The sequence below is a fragment of the Pelecanus crispus genome, unplaced genomic scaffold (genome assembly GCF_030463565.1).
Source record: "Pelecanus crispus isolate bPelCri1 unplaced genomic scaffold, bPelCri1.pri SCAFFOLD_41, whole genome shotgun sequence".
In the NCBI taxonomy this organism is placed as follows: domain Eukaryota; kingdom Metazoa; phylum Chordata; class Aves; order Pelecaniformes; family Pelecanidae; genus Pelecanus; species Pelecanus crispus.
This window is the reverse complement of record NW_027461476.1, coordinates 631,657-655,740: the sequence shown is the minus strand read 5'-3', so window position 1 is coordinate 655,740 and position 24,084 is coordinate 631,657.

Here is a 24,084-nt window from a genome sequence, read left to right as displayed (position 1 = left end):
CCATACGATAGGCCTAACGGCTTAGAGCTGTTGCTGGTCCTCACCTTCCCTTGACACCGCTTTCACAGACAAACACACTCTGGCCATCTACGCTGCTTTTGCCTCCCAGCACTCCCAAAACACATTCTCAGGTTGAATCTCACTATCACTGCCGGCACAGACCACTATCCAAAGGGCAAATACCCAAGCGATTTCTGACACACGCTACATCTAAGGCCTTAGAGCTGTTGCTGGTCCTCACCTTCCCTTGACACCGCTTTCACAGACAAACACACTCTGGCCATCTGCCTTTGCCTTCCCTCCCAGCACTCCCAACACACTCTCACTACCGGCACAGACCACTTCCCAAAATGCCACCACCAAACCGATTTCTGACACAAGCTATATCTAAGGGCTTAGAGCTGTTGCTGGTCCTCACCTTCCCTTGACACCGCTTTCACAGCCAAACGCACTCTGCCCATCTGCACTGCCCTTGCCTCCCAGCACTCCCAACACACATTCTCAGGCACGCTCACGCTCTCACTCTGACTCCCAGCACAGACCACCTCCCAAAGTGAAAATACCCAAGCCATTTCTGACACACGCTACATCTACGGGCTTAGAGCTGTGACTGGTCCTCACCTTCCCTTGACACCGCTTTCACAGCCAAACGCACTCTGCCCATCTGCGTTGCCCTTGCCTCCCAGCACTCCCAACACACATTCTCAGGCTCACTATCACTCTCACTCCCGGCACACACCACCTCCCAAAGTGCAAACGTCCAAGCCATTTCTCCCCTACGATAGGCCTAAGGGCTTAGAGCTGTTGCTGGTCCTCACCTTCCCTTGACACTGCTTTCACAGACAAACACACTCTGGCCATCTGCGCTGCCCTTGACTCACAGCACTCCCAACACACATTCTCAGGCTCACTCTCACTCTCACTCCCGGCACAGACCACCTCCCAAAGTGCAAACACCCAAGCAATTTCTGACACACGCTACATCTAAGAGCTTAGAGCTGTTGCTGGTCCTCACCTTCCCTTGACACCGCTTTCACAGCCAAACGCACTCTGCCCATCTACCCTGGCTTTGCCTCCCAGCACTCCCAAAACACATTCTCAGGTTGAATCTCACTCTCACTCCCGGCACAGACCACCTCCCAAAGTGCAAACGTCCAAGCCATTTCTCCCATACGATAGGCCTAAGGGCTTAGAGCTGTTGCTGGTCCTCACCTTCCCTTGACACCGCTTTCACAGCCAAACACACTCTGGCCATCCGCCTTTGCCTTGCCTCCCAGCACTCCCAAAACACATTCTCAGGTTGAATCTCACTCTCACTTCCGGCACAGACCACCTCCCACAGTGCAAACATCTAAGCCATTTCTCCCACACGATAAGCCTAAGGGCTTAGAGCTGTTGCTGGTCCTCACCTTCCCTTGACACCGCTTTCACAGCCAAACACACTCTGGCCATCTGCGCTGCCCTTGCCTCCCAGCACTCCCAACACACGTTCTCAAGCACACTCACGCTCTCACTCTCACTCCCAGCACAGACCACCTCCCAAAATCAAAACACCGAAGCGATTTCTGCCACATGCTACACCTAAGGGCTTAGAGCTGTTGCTGGTCCTCACCTTCCCTTGACACCGCTTTCACAGCCAAACACACTCTGCCCATCTACGCTGGTTTTGCCTCCCAGCACTCCCAACACACATTCTCAGGCACGCTCACTCTCTCACTCTGACTCCCAGCACAGACCACCTCCCAAAGTGAAAATACCCAAGCCATTTCTGACACACGCTACATCTACGGGCTTAGAGCTGTTGCTGCTCCTCACCTTCCCTTGACACCGCTTTCACAGCCAAACACACGCTGCCCATCTACCCTGGCTTTGCCTCCCAGCACTCACAACACACATTCTCAGGTTGAATCTCATTCTCACTCCCGGAACAGACCACCTCCCAAAGTGAAAATACCCAAGCGATTTCTGACACACGCTAGATCTAAGGGCTTAGAGCTGTTGCTGCTCCTCACCTTCCCTTGACACCGCTTTCACAGCCAAACGCACTCTGGCCATCCACCTTTGCCTTGCCTCCCAGCACTCCCAACACACATTCTCAGGCTCACTCTCACTCTCACTCCCAGCACAGACCACCTCCCAAAGTGAAAACGTCCATGCCATTTCTTCCCTACGATAGGCGTAAGGGCTTAGAGCTGTTGCTGGTCCTCACCTTCCCTTGACACCGCTTTCACAGACAAACACACTCTGGCCATCTGCGCTGCCCTTGCCTCACAGCACTCCCAAAACACATTCTCAGGCGCACTTTCAGTCCAGGCACAGACCACCTCTCAAAGTGCCAACACCCAAGCGATTTCTGCCGCATGCTACATCTAAGGGCTTAGAGCTGTTGCTGCTCCTCACCTTCCCTTGACACCGCTTTCACAGACAAACACACTCTGCCCATCTGCCTTTGCCTTGCCTCCCAGCACTCCCAAATCACTCTCACTCCCGGCACACACCACCTCCCAAAGTCAAAACACCCAAGCGATTTCTGCCGCATGCTACATCTAAGGGCTTAGAGCTGTTGCTGCTCCTCACCTTCCCTTGACACCGCTTTCACAGCCAAACACACTCTGCCCATCTACCCTGGCTTTGTCTCCCAGCACTCCCAACACACATTCTCAGGCTCACTCTCACTCTCACTCCCAGCACAGACCACCTCCCAAAGTGCAAACGTCCAAGCCATTTCTCCCATACGATAGGCCTAACGGCTTAGAGCTGTTGCTGGTCCTCACCTTCCCTTGACACCGCTTTCACAGACAAACACACTCTGGCCATCTACGCTGCTTTTGCCTCCCAGCACTCCCAAAACACATTCTCAGGTTGAATCTCACTATCACTGCCGGCACAGACCACTATCCAAAGGGCAAATACCCAAGCGATTTCTGACACACGCTACATCTAAGGCCTTAGAGCTGTTGCTGGTCCTCACCTTCCCTTGACACCGCTTTCACAGACAAACACACTCTGGCCATCTGCCTTTGCCTTCCCTCCCAGCACTCCCAACACACTCTCACTACCGGCACAGACCACTTCCCAAAATGCCACCACCAAACCGATTTCTGACACAAGCTATATCTAAGGGCTTAGAGCTGTTGCTGGTCCTCACCTTCCCTTGACACCGCTTTCACAGCCAAACGCACTCTGCCCATCTGCACTGCCCTTGCCTCCCAGCACTCCCAACACACATTCTCAGGCACGCTCACGCTCTCACTCTGACTCCCAGCACAGACCACCTCCCAAAGTGAAAATACCCAAGCCATTTCTGACACACGCTACATCTACGGGCTTAGAGCTGTGACTGGTCCTCACCTTCCCTTGACACCGCTTTCACAGCCAAACGCACTCTGCCCATCTGCGTTGCCCTTGCCTCCCAGCACTCCCAACACACATTCTCAGGCTCACTATCACTCTCACTCCCGGCACACACCACCTCCCAAAGTGCAAACGTCCAAGCCATTTCTCCCCTACGATAGGCCTAAGGGCTTAGAGCTGTTGCTGGTCCTCACCTTCCCTTGACACTGCTTTCACAGACAAACACACTCTGGCCATCTGCGCTGCCCTTGACTCACAGCACTCCCAACACACATTCTCAGGCTCACTCTCACTCTCACTCCCGGCACAGACCACCTCCCAAAGTGCAAACACCCAAGCAATTTCTGACACACGCTACATCTAAGAGCTTAGAGCTGTTGCTGGTCCTCACCTTCCCTTGACACCGCTTTCACAGCCAAACGCACTCTGGCCATCTACCCTGGCTTTGCCTCCCAGCACTCCCAAAACACATTCTCAGGTTGAATCTCACTCTCACTCCCGGCACAGACCACCTCCCAAAGTGCAAACGTCCAAGCCATTTCTCCCATACGATAGGCCTAAGGGCTTAGAGCTGTTGCTGGTCCTCACCTTCCCTTGACACCGCTTTCACAGCCAAACACACTCTGGCCATCCGCCTTTGCCTTGCCTCCCAGCACTCCCAAAACACATTCTCAGGTTGAATCTCACTCTCACTTCCGGCACAGACCACCTCCCACAGTGCAAACATCTAAGCCATTTCTCCCACAAGATAAGCCTAAGGGCTTAGAGCTGTTGCTGGTCCTCACCTTCCCTTGACACCGCTTTCACAGCCAAACACACTCTGGCCATCTGCGCTGCCCTTGCCTCCCAGCACTCCCAACACACGTTCTCACGCACACTCACGCTCTCACTCTCACTCCCAGCACAGACCACCTCCCAAAGTCAAAACACCCAAGCGATTTCTGCCACATGCTACATCTAAGGGCTTAGAGCTGTTGCTGGTCCTCACCTTCCCTTGACACGCTTTCACAGCCAAACACACTCTGGCCATCAGCGCTGCCCTTGCCTCACAGCACTCCCAACACACATTCTCAAGTTCAATCTCTCTCTCACTCCCGGAACAGACCACCTCCCAAAGTGCAAACACCCAACCGATTTCTGACATACGCTACATCTAAGGGCTTAGAGCTGTGGCTGGTCCTAACCTTCCCTTGACACCGCTTTCACGGCCAAACACACTCTGGCCATCTACGCTGGTTTTGCCTCCCAGCACTCCCAAAACACATTCTCAGGTTGAATCTCACTATCACTGCCGGCACAGACCACTTCCCAAAGAGCAAATACCCAAGCGATTTCTGGCACACGCTACATCTAAGGCCTTAGAGCTGTTGCTGGTCCTCACCTTCCCTTGACACCGCTTTCACACACAAACACACTCTGCCCATCTGCCTTTGCCTTGCCTCCCAGCACTCCCAACACACTCTCACTACCGGCACAGACCACCTCCCAAAATGCCAACACCCAAGCGATTTCTGACACACGCTCCATCTAAGGGCTTAGAGCTGTTGCTGGTCTTCACCTTCCCTTGACACCGCTTTCACAGCCAAACACACTCTGCCCATCTACCCTGGGTTTGCCTCCCAGCACTCCCAACACACATTCTCAGGCTCAATCTCACTCTCACTCACGGCACAGACCACCTCCCAAAGTGAAAATACCCAAGCCATTTCTGACACACGCTACATCTACGGGCTTAGAGCTGTGACTGGTCCTCACCTTCCCTTGACACTGCTTTCACAGCCAAACGCACTCTGCCCATCTGCGCTGCCCTTGCCTCCCAGCACTCCCAACACACATTCTCAGTCTCACTATCACTCTCACTCCCGGCACACACCACCTCCCAAAGTGCAAACGTCCAAGCCATTTCTCCCCTACGATAGGCCTAAGGGCTTAGAGCTGTTGCTGGTCCTCACCTTCCCTTGACACGGCTTTCACAGACAAACACACTCTGGCCATCTGCGCTGCCCTTGCCTCACAGCACTCCCAACACACATTTTCAGGCTCACTCTCACTCTCACTCCCGGCACAGACCACCTCCCAAACTGCAAACACCCAAGCGATTTCTGACACACGCTACATCTAAGAGCTTAGAGCTGTTGCTGGTCCTCACCTTCCCTTGACACCGCTTTCACTGCCAAGCACACTCTGGCCATCTACCCTGGCTTTGCCTCCCAGCACTCCCAACACACATTCTCAGGCTCACTCTCACTCTCACTCCCAGCACAGACCACCTCCCAAAGTGCAAACCTCCAAGCCATTTCTCCCATACGATAGGCCTAAGGGCTTAGAGCTGTTGCTGGTCCTCACCTTCCCTTGACACCGCTTTCACAGCCAAACACACTCTGGCCATCAGCGCTGCCCTTGCCTCCCAGCACTCCCAACACACATTCTCAAGTTCAATCTCTCTCTCACTCCCGGCACAGACCACCTCCCAAAGTGCAAACACCCAACCGATTTCTGACATACGCTACATCTAAGGGCTTAGAGCTGTTGCTGGTCCTCACCTTCCCTTGACACCGCTTTCACAGACAAACACACTCTGCCCATCTACGCTGGTTTTGCCTCCCAGCACTCCCAAAACACATTCTCAGGTTGAATCTCACTATCACTGCCGGCACAGACCACTTCCCAAGGAGCAAATACCCAAGCGATTTCTGGCACACGCTACATCTAAGGCCTTAGAGCTGTTGCTGGTCCTCACCTTCCCTTGACACCGCTTTCACAGACAGACACACTCTGGCCATCTGCCTTTGCCTTCCCTCCCAGCACTCCCAACACACTCTCACTACCGGCACAGAACACCTCCCAAAATGCCAACACCCAAGCGATTTCTGACACACGCTACATCTAAGGGCTTAGAGCTGTTGCTGGTCTTCACCTTCCCTTGACACCGCTTTCACAGCCAAACACACTCTCCCCATCTACCCTGGCTTTGCCTCCCAGCACTCCCAACACACATTCTCAGGCTCACTCTCACTCTCACTCACGGCACAGACCACCTCCCAAAGTGAAAATACCCAAGGCATTTCTCCCATACGATAGGCCTAAGGGCTTAGAGCTGTTGCTGGTCCTCACCTTCCCTTGACACCGCTTTCACAGCCAAACACACGCTGCCCATCTACCCTGGCTTTGCCTCCCAGCACTCCCAACACACATTCTCAGGTTGAATCTCATTCTCACTCCCGGCACAGACCACCTCCCAAAGTGAATATACCTAAGCGATTTCTGACACACGCTACATCTAAGGGCTTAGAGCTGTTGCTGGTCTTCACCTTCCTTTGACACCGCTTTCACAGCCAAACACACTCTGGCCATCTACGCTGGTTTTGCCTCCCAGCACTCCCAAAACACATTCTCAGGTTGAATGTCACTACCACTGCCGGCACAGACCACTATCCAAAGGGCAAATACCCAAGCGATTTCTGACACACGCTACATCTAAGGCCTTAGAGCTGTTGCTGGTCCTCACCTTCCCTTGACACCGCTTTCACAGACAAACACACTCTGGCCATCTGCCTTTGCCTTCCCTCCCAGCACTCCCAACACATTCTCACTACCGGCACAGACCACCTCCTAAAATGCCACCACCAAACCGATTTCTGACACACGCTACATCTAAGGGCTTAGAGCTGTTGCTGCTCCTCACCTTCCCTTGACACCGCTTTCACAGCCAAACGCACTCTGCCCATCTGCACTGCCCTTGCCTCCCAGCACTCCCAACACACATTCTCAGGCACGCTCACGCTCTCACTCTGACTCCCAGCACAGACCACCTCCCAAAGTGAAAATACCCAAGCCATTTCTGACACACGCTACATCTACGGGCTTAGAGCTGTGACTGGTCCTCACCTTCCCTTGACACTGCTTTCACAGACAAACACACTCTGGCCATCTGCGCTGCCCTTGCCTCCCAGCACTCCCAACACACATTCTCAGGCTCACTCTCACTCTCACTCCCGGCACAGACCACCTCCCAAAGTGCAAACACGCAAGCGATTTCTGACACACGCTACATCTAAGAGCTTAGAGCTGTTGCTGGTCCTCACCTTCCCTTGACACCGCTTTCACAGGCAAACACACTCTGCCCATCTACCCTGGTTTTGCCTCCCAGCACTCCCAACACACATTCTCAGGCTCAATCTCACTCTCACTCCCGGCACACAACACCTCCCAAAGTGCAAACGTCCAAGCATTTTCTGCCGCATGCTACATCTAAGGGCTTAGAGCTGTTGCTGCTCCTCACCTTCCCTTGACACCGCTTTCACAGGCAAACACAATCTGCCCATCTGCCTTTGCCTCAACTCCCAGCACTCCCAACACACATTCTCAGGCTCACTCTCACTCTCACTCCCGGCACAGACCACCTCCCAAAGTGCAAACCTCCAAGCCATTTCTCCCACATGATAGGCCTAAGTGCTTAGAGCTGTTGCTGGTCCTCACCTTCCCTTGACACCGCTTTCACAGACAAACACACTCTGCCCATCAGCCTTTGCCTTGCCTCCCAGCACTCCCAAAACACTCTCACTACCGCCACAGACCACCTCCCAAAGTGCAAACCTCCAAGCCATTTCTCCCACATGATAGGCCTAAGTGCTTAGAGCTGTTGCTGGTCCTCACCTTCCCTTGACACCGCTTTCACAGACAAACACACTCTGCCCATCAGCCTTTGCCTTGCCTCCCAGCACTCCCAACACACTCTCACTACCGGCACAGAACACCTCCCAAAATGCCAACACCCAAGCGATTTCTGACACACGCTACATCTAAGGGCTTAGAGCTGTTGCTGGTCTTCACCTTCCCTTGACACCGCTTTCACAGCCAAACACACTCTCCCCATCTACCCTGGCTTTGCCTCCCAGCACTCCCAACACACATTCTCAGGCTCACTCTCACTCTCACTCACGGCACAGACCACCTCCCAAAGTGAAAATACCCAAGGCATTTCTCCCATACGATAGGCCTAAGGGCTTAGAGCTGTTGCTGGTCCTCACCTTCCCTTGACACCGCTTTCACAGCCAAACACACGCTGCCCATCTACCCTGGCTTTGCCTCCCAGCACTCCCAACACACATTCTCAGGTTGAATCTCATTCTCACTCCCGGCACAGACCACCTCCCAAAGTGAATATACCTAAGCGATTTCTGACACACGCTACATCTAAGGGCTTAGAGCTGTTGCTGGTCTTCACCTTCCTTTGACACCGCTTTCACAGCCAAACACACTCTGGCCATCTACGCTGGTTTTGCCTCCCAGCACTCCCAAAACACATTCTCAGGTTGAATGTCACTACCACTGCCGGCACAGACCACTATCCAAAGGGCAAATACCCAAGCGATTTCTGACACACGCTACATCTAAGGCCTTAGAGCTGTTGCTGGTCCTCACCTTCCCTTGACACCGCTTTCACAGACAAACACACTCTGGCCATCTGCCTTTGCCTTCCCTCCCAGCACTCCCAACACACTCTCACTACCGCCACAGACCACCTCCCAAAGTGCAAACCGCCAAGCGATATCTGACAAACGCTAAATCTAAGGGCTTAGAGCTGTTGCTGGTCCTCACCTTCCCTTGACACCGCTTTCACAGCCAAACGCACTCTGCCCATCTACCCTGGCCTTGCCTCCCAGCACTCCCAAAACACATTCTCAGGTTGAATCTCACTCTCACTCCCGGCACAGACCACCTCCCAAAGTGCAAACGTCCAAGCCATTTCTCCCATACGATAGGCCTAAGGGCTTAGAGCTGTTGCTGGTCCTCACCTTCCCTTGACACCGCTTTCACTGCCAAGCACACTCTGGCCATCTACCCTGGCTTTGCCTCCCAGCACTCCCAACACACATTCTCAGGCTCACTCTCACTCTCACTCCCAGCACAGACCACCTCCCAAAGTGCAAACCTCCAAGCCATTTCTCCCATACGATAGGCCTAAGGGCTTAGAGCTGTTGCTGGTCCTCACCTTCCCTTGACACCGCTTTCACAGCCAAACACACTCTGGCCATCAGCGCTGCCCTTGCCTCCCAGCACTCCCAACACACATTCTCAAGTTCAATCTCTCTCTCACTCCCGGCACAGACCACCTCCCAAAGTGCAAACACCCAACCGATTTCTGACATACGCTACATCTAAGGGCTTAGAGCTGTTGCTGGTCCTCACCTTCCCTTGACACCGCTTTCACAGACAAACACACTCTGGCCATCTACGCTGGTTTTGCCTCCCAGCACTCCCAAAACACATTCTCAGGTTGAATCTCACTATCACTGCCGGCACAGACCACTTCCCAAGGAGCAAATACCCAAGCGATTTCTGGCACACGCTACATCTAAGGCCTTAGAGCTGTTGCTGGTCCTCACCTTCCCTTGACACCGCTTTCACAGACAGACACACTCTGGCCATCTGCCTTTGCCTTCCCTCCCAGCACTCCCAACACACTCTCACTACCGGCACAGAACACCTCCCAAAATGCCAACACCCAAGCGATTTCTGACACACGCTACATCTAAGGGCTTAGAGCTGTTGCTGGTCTTCACCTTCCCTTGACACCGCTTTCACAGCCAAACACACTCTCCCCATCTACCCTGGCTTTGCCTCCCAGCACTCCCAACACACATTCTCAGGCTCACTCTCACTCTCACTCACGGCACAGACCACCTCCCAAAGTGAAAATACCCAAGGCATTTCTCCCATACGATAGGCCTAAGGGCTTAGAGCTGTTGCTGGTCCTCACCTTCCCTTGACACCGCTTTCACAGCCAAACACACGCTGCCCATCTACCCTGGCTTTGCCTCCCAGCACTCCCAACACACATTCTCAGGTTGAATCTCATTCTCACTCCCGGCACAGACCACCTCCCAAAGTGAATATACCTAAGCGATTTCTGACACACGCTACATCTAAGGGCTTAGAGCTGTTGCTGGTCTTCACCTTCCTTTGACACCGCTTTCACAGCCAAACACACTCTGGCCATCTACGCTGGTTTTGCCTCCCAGCACTCCCAAAACACATTCTCAGGTTGAATGTCACTACCACTGCCGGCACAGACCACTATCCAAAGGGCAAATACCCAAGCGATTTCTGACACACGCTACATCTAAGGCCTTAGAGCTGTTGCTGGTCCTCACCTTCCCTTGACACCGCTTTCACAGACAAACACACTCTGGCCATCTGCCTTTGCCTTCCCTCCCAGCACTCCCAACACATTCTCACTACCGGCACAGACCACCTCCTAAAATGCCACCACCAAACCGATTTCTGACACACGCTACATCTAAGGGCTTAGAGCTGTTGCTGGTCCTCACCTTCCCTTGACACCGCTTTCACAGCCAAACGCACTCTGCCCATCTGCACTGCCCTTGCCTCCCAGCACTCCCAACACACATTCTCAGGCACGCTCACGCTCTCACTCTGACTCCCAGCACAGACCACCTCCCAAAGTGAAAATACCCAAGCCATTTCTGACACACGCTACATCTACGGGCTTAGAGCTGTGACTGGTCCTCACCTTCCCTTGACACCGCTTTCACAGCCAAACGCACTCTGCCCATCTGCGTTGCCCTTGCCTCCCAGCACTCCCAACACACATTCTCAGTCTCACTATCACTCTCACTCCCGGCACACACCACCTCCCAAAGTGCAAACGTCCAAGCCATTTCTCCCCTACGATAGGCCTAAGGGCTTAGAGCTGTTGCTGGTCCTCACCTTCCCTTGACACTGCTTTCACAGACAAACACACTCTGGCCATCTGCGCTGCCCTTGGCTCACAGCACTCCCAACACACATTCTCAGGCTCACTCTCACTCTCACTCCCGGCACAGACCACCTCCCAAAGTGCAAACACGCAAGCGATTTCTGACACACGCTACATCTAAGAGCTTAGAGCTGTTGCTGGTCCTCACCTTCCCTTGACACCGCTTTCACAGGCAAACACACTCTGCCCATCTACCCTGGTTTTGCCTCCCAGCACTCCCAACACACATTCTCAGGCTCAATCTCACTCTCACTCCCGGCACACAACACCTCCCAAAGTGCAAACGTCCAAGCATTTTCTGCCGCATGCTACATCTAAGGGCTTAGAGCTGTTGCTGCTCCTCACCTTCCCTTGACACCGCTTTCACAGGCAAACACAATCTGCCCATCTGCCTTTGCCTCAACTCCCAGCACTCCCAACACACATTCTCAGGCTCACTCTCACTCTCACTCCCGGCACAGACCACCTCCCAAAGTGCAAACCTCCAAGCCATTTCTCCCACATGATAGGCCTAAGTGCTTAGAGCTGTTGCTGGTCCTCACCTTCCCTTGACACCGCTTTCACAGACAAACACACTCTGCCCATCAGCCTTTGCCTTGCCTCCCAGCACTCCCAAAACACTCTCACTACCGCCACAGACCACCTCCCAAAGTGCAAACCTCCAAGCCATTTCTCCCACATGATAGGCCTAAGTGCTTAGAGCTGTTGCTGGTCCTCACCTTCCCTTGACACCGCTTTCACAGACAAACACACTCTGCCCATCAGCCTTTGCCTTGCCTCCCAGCACTCCCAACACACTCTCACTACCGGCACAGAACACCTCCCAAAATGCCAACACCCAAGCGATTTCTGACACACGCTACATCTAAGGGCTTAGAGCTGTTGCTGGTCTTCACCTTCCCTTGACACCGCTTTCACAGCCAAACACACTCTCCCCATCTACCCTGGCTTTGCCTCCCAGCACTCCCAACACACATTCTCAGGCTCACTCTCACTCTCACTCACGGCACAGACCACCTCCCAAAGTGAAAATACCCAAGGCATTTCTCCCATACGATAGGCCTAAGGGCTTAGAGCTGTTGCTGGTCCTCACCTTCCCTTGACACCGCTTTCACAGCCAAACACACGCTGCCCATCTACCCTGGCTTTGCCTCCCAGCACTCCCAACACACATTCTCAGGTTGAATCTCATTCTCACTCCCGGCACAGACCACCTCCCAAAGTGAATATACCTAAGCGATTTCTGACACACGCTACATCTAAGGGCTTAGAGCTGTTGCTGGTCTTCACCTTCCTTTGACACCGCTTTCACAGCCAAACACACTCGGGCCATCTACGCTGGTTTTGCCTCCCAGCACTCCCAAAACACATTCTCAGGTTGAATGTCACTACCACTGCCGGCACAGACCACTATCCAAAGGGCAAATACCCAAGCGATTTCTGACACACGCTACATCTAAGGCCTTAGAGCTGTTGCTGGTCCTCACCTTCCCTTGACACCGCTTTCACAGACAAACACACTCTGGCCATCTGCCTTTGCCTTCCCTCCCAGCACTCCCAACACACTCTCACTACCGCCACAGACCACCTCCCAAAGTGCAAACCGCCAAGCGATATCTGACAAACGCTAAATCTAAGGGCTTAGAGCTGTTGCTGGTCCTCACCTTCCCTTGACACCGCTTTCACAGCCAAACGCACTCTGCCCATCTACCCTGGCTTTGCCTCCCAGCACTCCCAAAACACATTCTCAGGTTGAATCTCACTCTCACTCCCGGCACAGACCACCTCCCAAAGTGCAAACGTCCAAGCCATTTCTCCCATACGATAGGCCTAAGGGCTTAGAGCTCTTGCTGGTCCTCACCTTCCCTTGACACCGCTTTCACAGACAAACACACTCTGGCCATCCGCCTTTGCCTTGCCTCCCAGCACTCCCAACACATATTCTCAGGTTGAATCTCACTCTCACTTCCGGCACAGACCACCTCCCACAGTGCAAACATCTAAGCCATTTCTCCCACACGATAAGCCTAAGGGCTTAGAGCTGTTGCTGGTCCTCACCTTCCCTTGACACCGCTTTCACAGCCAAACACACTCTGGCCATCTGCCTTTGCCTTGCCTCCCAGCACTCCCAAATCACTCTCACTCCCGGCACACACCACCTCCCAAAGTCAAAACACCCAAGCGATTTCTGCCGCATGCTACATCTAAGGGCTTAGAGCTGTTGCTGCTCCTCACCTTCCCTTGACACCGCTTTCACAGCCAAACACACTCTGCCCATCTACCCTGGCTTTGTCTCCCAGCACTCCCAACACACATTCTCAGGCTCACTCTCACTCTCACTCCCAGCACAGACCACCTCCCAAAGTGCAAACCTCCAAGCCATTTCTCCCATACGATAGGCCTAACGGCTTAGAGCTGTTGCTGGTCCTCACCTTCCCTTGACACCGCTTTCACAGACAAACACACTCTGGCCATCTACGCTGGTTTTGCCTCCCAGCACTCCCAAAACACATTCTCAGGTTGAATGTCACTACCACTGCCGGCACAGACCACTATCCAAAGGGCAAATACCCAAGCGATTTCTGACACACGCTACATCTAAGGCCTTAGAGCTGTTGCTGGTCCTCACCTTCCCTTGACACCGCTTTCACAGACAAACACACTCTGGCCATCTGCCTTTGCCTTCCCTCCCAGCACTCCCAACACACTCTCACTACCGGCACAGACCACTTCCCAAAATGCCACCACCAAACCGATTTCTGACACAAGCTATATCTAAGGGCTTAGAGCTGTTGCTGGTCCTCACCTTCCCTTGACACCGCTTTCACAGACAAACGCACTCTGCCCATCTGCACTGCCCTTGCCTCCCAGCACTCCCAACACACATTCTCAGGCACGCTCACGCTCTCACTCTGACTCCCAGCACAGACGACCTCCCAAAGTGAAAATACCCAAGCCATTTCTGACACACGCTACATCAACGGGCTTAGAGCTGTGACTGGTCCTCACCTTCCCTTGACACCGCTTTCACAGACAAACGCACTCTGCCCATCTGCCTTTGCCTTCCCTCCCAGCACTCCCAACACACTCTCACTACCGGCACAGACCACCTCCCAAAATGCCACCACCAAACCGATTTCTGACACACGCTACATCTAAGGGCTTAGAGCTGTTGCTGGTCCTCACCTTCCCTTGACACCGCTTTCACAGCCAAACGCACTCTGCCCATCTGCGCTGCCCTTGCCTCCCAGCACTCCCAACACACATTCTCAGTCTCACTATCACTCTCACTCCCGGCACACACCACCTCCCAAAGTGCAAACGTCCAAGCCATTTCTCCCCTACGATAGGCCTAAGGGCTTAGAGCTGTTGCTGGTCCTCACCTTCCCTTGACACTGCTTTCACAGCCAAACACACTCTGGCCATCTGCGCTGCCCTTGCCTCACAGCACTCCCAACACACATTCTCAGTCTCACTATCACTCTCTCTCCCGGCACACACCACCTCCCAAAGTGCAAACGTCCAAGCCATTTCTCCCCTACGATAGGCCTAAGGGCTTAGAGCTGTTGCTGGTCCTCACCTTCCCTTGACACTGCTTTCACAGACAAACACACTCTGGCCATCTGCGCTGCCCTTGCCTCACAGCACTCCCAAAACACATTCTCAGGCTCACTCTCACTCTCACTCCCGGCACAGACCACCTCCCAAAGTGCAAACACCCAAGCAATTTCTGACACACGCTACATCTAAGAGCTTAGAGCTGTTGCTGGTCCTCACCTTCCCTTGACACCGCTTTCACAGCCAAACGCACTCTGCCCATCTACCCTGGCTTTGCCTCCCAGCACTCCCAAAACACATTCTCAGGTTGAATCTCACTCTCACTCCCGGCACAGACCACCTCCCAAAGTGCAAACCTCCAAGCCATTTCTCCCATACGATAGGCCTAAGGGCTTAGAGCTGTTGCTGGTCCTCACCTTCCCTTGACACCGCTTTCACAGCCAAACACACTCTGCCCATCTACGCTGGTTTTGCCTCCCAGCACTCCCAAAACACATTCTCAGGTGGAATCTCACTATCACTGCCGGCACAGACCACTTCCCAAAGAGCAAATACCCAAGCGATTTCTGGCACACGCTACATCTAAGGCCTTAGAGCTGTTGCTGGTCCTCACCTTCCCTTGACACCGCTTTCACAGACAAACACACTCTGGCCATCTGCCTTTGCCTTCCCTCCCAGCACTCCCAACACACTCTCACTACCGGCACAGACCACCTCCCAAAATGCCAACACCCAAGCGATTTCTGACACACGCTCCATCTAAGGGCTTAGAGCTGTTGCTGGTCCTCACCTTCCCTTGACACCGCTTTCACAGCCAAACACACTCTGGCCATCCGCCTTTGCCTTGCCTCCCAGCACTCCCAACACACATTCTCAGGTTGAATCTCACTCTCACTTCCGGCACAGACCACCTCCCACAGTGCAAACATCTAAGCCATTTCTCCCACACGATAAGCCTAAGGGCTTAGAGCTGTTGCTGGTCATCACCTTCCCTTGACACCGCTTTCACAGCCAAACACACTCTGGCCATCTGCGCTGCCCTTGCCTCCCAGCACTCCCAACACACGTTCTCACGCACACTCACGCTCTCACTCTCACTCCCAGCACAGACCACCTCCCAAAGTCAAAACACCCAAGCAATTTCTGCCACATCCTACATCTAAGGGCTTAGAGCTGTTGCTGGTCCTCACCTTCCCTTGACACGCTTTCACAGCCAAACACACTCTGGCCATCAGCGCTGCCCTTGCCTCCCAGCACTCCCAACACACATTCTCAAGTTCAATCTCTCTCTCACTCCCGGCACAGACCACCTCCCAAAGTGCAAACACCCAACCGATTTCTGACACACGCTACATCTAAGGGCTTAGAGCTGTTGCTGGTCTTCACCTTCCCTTGACACCGCTTTCACAGACAAACACACTCTGGCCATCTACGCTGGTTTTGCCTCCCAGCACTCCCAAAACACATTCTCAGGTTGAATCTCACTATCACTGCCGGCACAGACCACTTCCCAAAGAGCAAATACCCAAGCGATTTCTGACACACGCTACATCTAAGGCCTTAGAGCTGTTGCTGGTCCTCACCTTCCCTTGACACCGCTTTCACAGACAAACACACTCTGGCCATCTGCCTTTGCCTTCCCTCCCAGCACTCCCAACACACTCTCACTACCGGCACAGACCACCTCCCAAAATGCCACCACCAAACCGATTTCTGACACACGCTACATCTAAGGCCTTAGAGCTGTTGCTGGTCCTCACCTTCCCTTGACACCGCTTTCACAGACAAACGCACTCTGCCCATCTGCCTTTGCCTTCCCTCCCAGCACTCCCAACACACTCTCACTACCGGCACAGACCACCTCCCAAAATGCCACCACCAAACCGATTTCTGACACACGCTACATCTAAGGGCTTAGAGCTGTTGCTGGTCCTCACCTTCCCTTGACACCGCTTTCACAGACAAACACACTCTGCCCATCTGCGCTGCCCTTGCCTCCCAGCACTCCCAACACACATTCTCAGTCTCACTATCACTCTCACTCCCGGCACACACCACCTCCCAAAGTGCAAACGTCCAAGCCATTTCTCCCCTACGATAGGCCTAAGGGCTTAGAGCTGTTGCTGGTCCTCACCTTCCCTTGACACTGCTTTCACAGCCAAACACACTCTGGCCATCTGCGCTGCCCTTGCCTCACAGCACTCCCAACACACATTCTCAGTCTCACTATCACTCTCTCTCCCGGCACACACCACCTCCCAAAGTGCAAACGTCCAAGCCATTTCTCCCCTACGATAGGCCTAAGGGCTTAGAGCTGTTGCTGGTCCTCACCTTCCCTTGACACTGCTTTCACAGACAAACACACTCTGGCCATCTGCGCTGCCCTTGCCTCACAGCACTCCCAAAACACATTCTCAGGCTCACTCTCACTCTCACTCCCGGCACAGACCACCTCCCAAAGTGCAAACACCCAAGCAATTTCTGACACACGCTACATCTAAGAGCTTAGAGCTGTTGCTGGTCCTCACCTTCCCTTGACACCGCTTTCACAGCCAAACGCACTCTGCCCATCTACCCTGGCTTTGCCTCCCAGCACTCCCAAAACACATTCTCAGGTTGAATCTCACTCTCACTCCCGGCACAGACCACCTCCCAAAGTGCAAACCTCCAAGCCATTTCTCCCATACGATAGGCCTAAGGGCTTAGAGCTGTTGCTGGTCCTCACCTTCCCTTGACACCGCTTTCACAGCCAAACACACTCTGCCCATCTACGCTGGTTTTGCCTCCCAGCACTCCCAAAACACATTCTCAGGTTGAATCTCACTATCACTGCCGGCACAGACCACTTCCCAAAGAGCAAATACCCAAGCGATTTCTGGCACACGCTACATCTAAGGCCTTAGAGCTGTTGCTGGTCCTCACCTTCCCTTGACACCGCTTTCACAGACAAACACACTCTGGCCATCTGCCTTTGCCTTCCCTCCCAGCACTCCCAACACACTCTCACTACCGGCACAGACCACCTCCCAAAATGCCAACACCCAAGCGATTTCTGACACACGCTACATCTAAGGGCTTAGAGCTGTTGCTGGTCTTCACCTTCCCTTGACACCGCTTTCACAGCCAAACACACTCTGGCCATCCGCCTTTGCCTTGCCTCCCAGCACTCCCAACACACATTCTCAGGTTGAATCTCACTCTCACTTCCGGCACAGACCACCTCCCACAGTGCAAACATCTAAGCCATTTCTCCCACACGATAAGCCTAAGGGCTTAGAGCTGTTGCTGGTCATCACCTTCCCTTGACACCGCTTTCACAGCCAAACACACTCTGGCCATCTGCGCTGCCCTTGCCTCCCAGCACTCCCAACACACGTTCTCACGCACACTCACGCTCTCACTCTCACTCCCAGCACAGACCACCTCCCAAAGTCAAAACACCCAAGCAATTTCTGCCACATCCTACATCTAAGGGCTTAGAGCTGTTGCTGGTCCTCACCTTCCCTTGACACGCTTTCACAGCCAAACACACTCTGGCCATCAGCGCTGCCCTTGCCTCACAGCACTCCCAACACACATTCTCAAGTTCAATCTCTCTCTCACTCCCGGCACAGACCACCTCCCAAAGTGCAAACACCCAACCGATTTCTGACATACGCTACATCTAAGGGCTTAGAGCTGTGGATGGTCCTCACCTTCCCTTGACACCGCTTTCACAGCCAAGCACACTCTGGCCATCTACGCTGGTTTTGCCTCCCAGCACTCCCAAAACACATTCTCAGGTGGAATCTCACTATCACTGCCGGCACAGACCACTTCCCAAAGAGCAAATACCCAAGCGATTTCTGGCACACGCTACATCTAAGGCCTTAGAGCTGTTGCTGGTCCTCACCTTCCCTTGACACCGCTTTCACAGACAAACACACTCTGGCCATCTGCCTTTGCCTTCCCTCCCACCACTCCCAACACACTCTCACTACCGGCACAGAACACCTCCCAAAATGCCAACACCCAAGCGATTTCTGACACACGCTCCATCTAAGGGCTTAGAGCTGTTCCTGGTCTTCACCTTCCCTTGACACCGCTTTCACAGCCAAACACACTCTGCCCATCTACCCTGGCTTTGCCTCCCAGCACTCCCAACACACATTGTCAGGCTCAATCTCACTCTCACTCACGGCACAGACCACCTCCCAAAGTGAAAATACCCAAGGCATTTCTCCCATACGATAGGCCTAAGGGCTTAGAGCTGTTGCTGGTCCTCACCTTCCCTTGACACCGCTTTCACAGCCAAACACACGCTGCCCATCTACCCTGGCTTTGCCTCCCAGCACTCCCAACACACATTCTCAGGTTGAATCTCATTCTAACTCCCGGCACAGACCACCTCCCAAAGTGAAAATACCCAAGCGATTTCTGACACACGCTACATCTAAGGGCTTAGAGCTGTTGCTGGTCTTCACCTTCCCTTGACACCGCTTTCACAGACAAACACACTCTGGCCATCTACGCTGGTTTTGCCTCCCAGCACTCCCAAAACACATTCTCAGGTGGAATCTCACTATCACTGCCGGCACAGACCACTTCCCAAAGAGCAAATACCCAAGCGATTTCTGGCACACGCTACATCTAAGGCCTTAGAGCTGTTGCTGCTCCTCACCTTCCCTTGACACCGCTTTCACAGACAAACACACTCTGGCCATCTGCCTTTGCCTTCCCTCCCAGCACTCCCAACACACTCTCACTACCGGCACAGACCACTTCCCAAAATGCCACCACCAAACCGATTTCTGACACAAGCTATATCTAAGGGCTTAGAGCTGTTGCTGGTCCTCACCTTCCCTTGACACCGCTTTCACAGCCAAACGCACTCTGCCCATCTGCACTGCCCTTGCCTCCCAGCACTCCCAACACACATTCTCAGGCACGCTCACGCTCTCACTCTGACTCCCAGCACAGACCACCTCCCAAAGTGAAAATACCCAAGCCATTTCTGACACACGCTACATCAACGGGCTTAGAGCTGTGACTGGTCCTCACCTTCCCTTGACACCGCTTTCACAGACAAACGCACTCTGCCCATCTGCCTTTGCCTTCCCTCCCAGCACTCCCAACACACTCTCACTACCGGCACAGACCACCTCCCAAAATGCCACCACCAAACCGATTTCTGACACACGCTACATCTAAGGGCTTAGAGCTGTTGCTGGTCCTCACCTTCCCTTGACACCGCTTTCACAGCCAAACGCACTCTGCCCATCTGCGCTGCCCTTGCCTCCCAGCACTCCCAACACACATTCTCAGTCTCACTATCACTCTCACTCCCGGCACACACCACCTCCCAAAGTGCAAACGTCCAAGCCATTTCTCCCCTACGATAGGCCTAAGGGCTTAGAGCTGTTGCTGGTCCTCACCTTCCCTTGACACTGCTTTCACAGCCAAACACACTCTGGCCATCTGCGCTGCCCTTGCCTCACAGCACTCCCAACACACATTCTCAGTCTCACTATCACTCTCTCTCCCGGCACACACCACCTCCCAAAGTGCAAACGTCCAAGCCATTTCTCCCCTACGATAGGCCTAAGGGCTTAGAGCTGTTGCTGGTCCTCACCTTCCCTTGACACTGCTTTCACAGACAAACACACTCTGGCCATCTGCGCTGCCCTTGCCTCACAGCACTCCCAAAACACATTCTCAGGCTCACTCTCACTCTCACTCCCGGCACAGACCACCTCCCAAAGTGCAAACACCCAAGCAATTTCTGACACACGCTACATCTAAGAGCTTAGAGCTGTTGCTGGTCCTCACCTTCCCTTGACACCGCTTTCACAGCCAAACGCACTCTGCCCATCTACCCTGGCTTTGCCTCCCAGCACTCCCAAAACACATTCTCAGGTTGAATCTCACTCTCACTCCCGGCACAGACCACCTCCCAAAGTGCAAACCTCCAAGCCATTTCTCCCATACGATAGGCCTAAGGGCTTAGAGCTGTTGCTGGTCCTCACCTTCCCTTGACACCGCTTTCACAGCCAAACACACTCTGGCCATCTACGCTGGTTTTGCCTCCCAGCACTCCCAAAACACATTCTCAGGTTGAATCTCACTATCACTGCCGGCACAGACCACTTCCCAAAGAGCAAATACCCAAGCGATTTCTGGCACACGCTACATCTAAGGCCTTAGAGCTGTTGCTGGTCCTCACCTTCCCTTGACACCGCTTTCACAGACAAACACACTCTGGCCATCTGCCTTTGCCTTCCCTCCCAGCACTCCCAACACACTCTCACTACCGGCACAGACCACCTCCCAAAATGCCAACACCCAAGCGATTTCTGACACACGCTCCATCTAAGGGCTTAGAGCTGTTGCTGGTCCTCACCTTCCCTTGACACCGCTTTCACAGCCAAACACACTCTGGCCATCCGCCTTTGCCTTGCCTCCCAGCACTCCCAACACACATTCTCAGGTTGAATCTCACTCTCACTTCCGGCACAGACCACCTCCCACAGTGCAAACATCTAAGCCATTTCTCCCACACGATAAGCCTAAGGGCTTAGAGCTGTTGCTGGTCATCACCTTCCCTTGACACCGCTTTCACAGCCAAACACACTCTGGCCATCTGCGCTGCCCTTGCCTCCCAGCACTCCCAACACACGTTCTCACGCACACTCACGCTCTCACTCTCACTCCCAGCACAGACCACCTCCCAAAGTCAAAACACCCAAGCAATTTCTGCCACATCCTACATCTAAGGGCTTAGAGCTGTTGCTGGTCCTCACCTTCCCTTGACACGCTTTCACAGCCAAACACACTCTGGCCATCAGCGCTGCCCTTGCCTCCCAGCACTCCCAACACACATTCTCAAGTTCAATCTCTCTCTCACTCCCGGCACAGACCACCTCCCAAAGTGCAAACACCCAACCGATTTCTGACATACGCTACATCTAAGGGCTTAGAGCTGTGGATGGTCCTCACCTTCCCTTGACACCGCTTTCACAGCCAAGCACACTCTGGCCATCTACGCTGGTTTTGCCTCCCAGCACTCCCAAAACACATTCTCAGGTGGAATCTCACTATCACTGCCGGCACAGACCACTTCCCAAAGAGCAAATACCCAAGCGATTTCTGGCACACGCTACATCTAAGGCCTTAGAGCTGTTGCTGGTCCTCACCTTCCCTTGACACCGCTTTCACAGACAAACACACTCTGGCCATCTGCCTTTGCCTTCCCTCCCACCACTCCCAACACACTCTCACTACCGGCACAGAACACCTCCCAAAGTGAAAATACCCAAGCGATTTCTGACACACGCTCCATCTAAGGGCTTAGAGCTGTTCCTGGTCTTCACCTTCCCTTGACACCGCTTTCACAGCCAAACACACTCTGCCCATCTACCCTGGCTTTGCCTCCCAGCACTCCCAACACACATTGTCAGGCTCAATCTCACTCTCACTCACGGCACAGACCACCTCCCAAAGTGAAAATACCCAAGGCATTTCTCCCATACGATAGGCCTAAGGGCTTAGAGCTGTTGCTGGTCCTCACCTTCCCTTGACACCGCTTTCACAGCCAAACACACGCTGCCCATCTACCCTGGCTTTGCCTCCCAGCACTCCCAACACACATTCTCAGGTTGAATCTCATTCTCACTCCCGGCACAGACCACCTCCCAAAGTGAAAATACCCAAGCGATTTCTGACACACGCTACATCTAAGGGCTTAGAGCTGTTGCTGGTCTTCACCTTCCCTTGACACCGCTTTCACAGACAAACACACTCTGGCCATCTACGCTGGTTTTGCCTCCCAGCACTCCCAAAACACATTCTCAGGTTGAATCTCACTATCACTGCCGGCACAGACCACTTCCCAAAGAGCAAATACCCAAGCGATTTCTGACACACGCTACATCTAAGGCCTTAGAGCTGTTGCTGGTCCTCACCTTCCCTTGACACCGCTTTCACAGACAAACACACTCTGGCCATCTGCCTTTGCCTTCCCTCCCAGCACTCCCAACACACTCTCACTACCGGCACAGACCACCTCCCAAAATGCCACCACCAAACCGATTTCTGACACACGCTACATCTAAGGGCTTAGAGCTGTTGCTGGTCCTCACCTTCCCTTGACACCGCTTTCACAGCCAAACGCACTCTGCCCATCTGCGCTGCCCTTGCCTCCCAGCACTCCCAACACACATTCTCAGTCTCACTATCACTCTCACTCCCGGCACACACCACCTCCCAAAGTGCAAACGTCCAAGCCATTTCTCCCCCACGATAGGCCTAAGGGCTTAGAGCTGTTGCTGGTCCTCACCTTCCCTTGACACTGCTTTCACAGCCAAACACACTCTGGCCATCTGCGCTGCCCTTGCCTCACAGCACTCCCAACACACATTCTCAGTCTCACTATCACTCTCTCTCCCGGCACACACCACCTCCCAAAGTGCAAACGTCCAAGCCATTTCTCCCCTACGATAGGCCTAAGGGCTTAGAGCTGTTGCTGGTCCTCACCTTCCCTTGACACTGCTTTCACAGACAAACACACTCTGGCCATCTGCGCTGCCCTTGCCTCACAGCACTCCCAAAACACATTCTCAGGCTCACTCTCACTCTCACTCCCGGCACAGACCACCTCCCAAAGTGCAAACACCCAAGCAATTTCTGACACACGCTACATCTAAGAGCTTAGAGCTGTTGCTGGTCCTCACCTTCCCTTGACACCGCTTTCACAGCCAAACGCACTCTGCCCATCTACCCTGGCTTTGCCTCCCAGCACTCCCAAAACACATTCTCAGGTTGAATCTCACTCTCACTCCCGGCACAGACCACCTCCCAAAGTGCAAACATCCAAGCCATTTCTCCCATACGATAGGCCTAAGGGCTTAGAGCTGTTGCTGGTCCTCACCTTCCCTTGACACCGCTTTCACAGACAAACACACTCTGGCCATCTACGCTGGTTTTGCCTCCCAGCACTCCCAAAACACATTCTCAGGTTGAATCTCACTATCACTGCCGGCACAGACCACTTCCCAAAGAGCAAATACCCAAGCGATTTCTGGCACACGCTACATCTAAGGCCTTAGAGCTGTTGCTGGTCCTCACCTTCCCTTGACACCGCTTTCACAGACAAACACACTCTGGCCATCTGCCTTTGCCTTCCCTCCCAGCACTCCCAACACACTCTCACTACCGGCACAGACCACCTCCCAAAATGCCAACACCCAAGCGATTTCTGACACACGCTACATCTAAGGGCTTAGAGCTGTTGCTGGTCTTCACCTTCCCTTGACACCGCTTTCACAGCCAAACACACTCTGCCCATCTACCCTGGGTTTGCCTCCCAGCACTCCCAACACACATTCTCAGGCTCAATCTCACTCTCACTCACG